The 1,588-nt window shown below is 45.0% G+C and overlaps 1 pseudogene; it reads right to left on the reverse strand.

Annotated features, from left to right (window-relative positions):
• Positions 1-1,242: 1,242 nt before the first annotated feature.
• Positions 1,243-1,588, reverse strand: part of LOC138144483 (casein kinase II subunit beta-like) — an 864-nt pseudogene continuing 518 nt past the window's right edge.

Raw genomic sequence — 1,588 nt, forward strand, 5'->3', positions numbered from 1 at the left:
GAAGAAGTTCCTTCCAGGTATGAGGACAGCCTGTGCCAGGCACAGAATTGTTCTTGCTTGTCCTTCCTTCTCGAAGAGGACGATGACCTCAAAAAGGTGATGCCATGATTTGCATGTAAATTAGATTTAAATGAGAGAGGGTTCAGCAAAGTCACCAGCCTCACTTTCTCCTCTGGAGCCATCTGGGTCCAGTGGCAAGATATAAATCAGGATGACTGGAGATGGCCCCCAAGGCACCAAATACTGAGTTTTGGGAATAAATAGCCAGGTGGGCAGTTTATATGGAAGACAGAGTGTATAAAGGGGAGTAGTGTATATAATAAATGCTCTCTCTACCTATTTATATATCTATCTCTGAAAATGCAAACTAGAGCCAGATTATGAAGGACTTAACCTGCCATATTGAGAAATTTGTATTTTTCCTAAGGACAATAGGGAGCCACTGGAAATTCTTTAAAAAAAATGAGAATGACAGTTAAATTTGTTCTTTGTGAAGATTTTATTGTGAGACATGTGGAGGAAGGATTGGAAAAGGGAGAGCCTGGAAGTAGGGAGACTAAATAGACCAGATGAGAAGTGATGAGGACCTGAATTATGATAATTCCCATGGAAGTTCACATTGGTGATAGTTATGGTAGCCTTCACCCAAGACAACACATTTTCTGCACCATGTCTGATGTGATGCACAGAGTGCTGGATTTGCAACCAATGGTCCCAGATCTACTACCTACTATCTGACTCTGGTCCAGTCACTTTGTGGGCCTGCATTTCCACATCTGCAAAATCAAAGAGTTGACCTGGATGACCCCTTCCTATTCTAAATTCTTGGATTCTGTAACATAAGATGTTTCATTTTCATTCTTTCTTCTGTGATCTGAGAGGACGAAACAGCATCCATAAACTAAAGAAACTGTGCCCTCTAGGGACTGATTGAGAATAGCCCAGAATTAAGGATGAGTGAGAAAACAAAAAGTGCAAGGGACTTTCAAAGGCATCTCTGCTTTCTAGGATGGACAGACTTGTGATTCCTGACTTTCATAGACCTTCAAGTCTACCACATTCCCCCATTAATCTCCCCTTCCTAACTTTTTTTTTTCCTTTTCCTCCACTTTATTTCATACTCCCACCACACCACCACAATAATGACTTCTTCTTAATTTAAACTAAGAACCATTAGGGGTTCTGGAAAGGTGTGTGTGTACTGGGGGGAGGGGGGACAGTGTCACAGCCTGAGGTGTTGGGGGGTAGGGGAGGAGACAAGTCAGCGGATGGTCTTGACAGGGTTCTTGAAGTTGCTGGCTGCCTGAAGCTGCAGTTGATAGGCCATAGGGTGGATCTTGAAGCCATGCAGCCTGGGCACAAATTGGTTGGCAGGCCGTTTGGGCCTGTACTCAGGATGCACCATGAGGAGCATGTGAGGAAAGCCAGTGCCAAAGTAAGCACCATCTGGGTGGTGGGGCCCGGACAGCTTGGGGTGTAAACATCCATGCCCTTGGGGCAGTACAGCTTCACCATGGCCTCACCTGGTATGTGCCTGGACAACTTGGGGTGTAAACATCCATGCACTTGGGGCAGTACAGCTTCACCA

The sequence above is a fragment of the Petaurus breviceps genome, unplaced genomic scaffold (assembly GCF_028583685.1).
Source record: "Petaurus breviceps papuanus isolate PSGF00001 unplaced genomic scaffold, PetGlider_PUasm1.0 90701, whole genome shotgun sequence".
Lineage (NCBI taxonomy): Eukaryota > Metazoa > Chordata > Mammalia > Diprotodontia > Petauridae > Petaurus > Petaurus breviceps.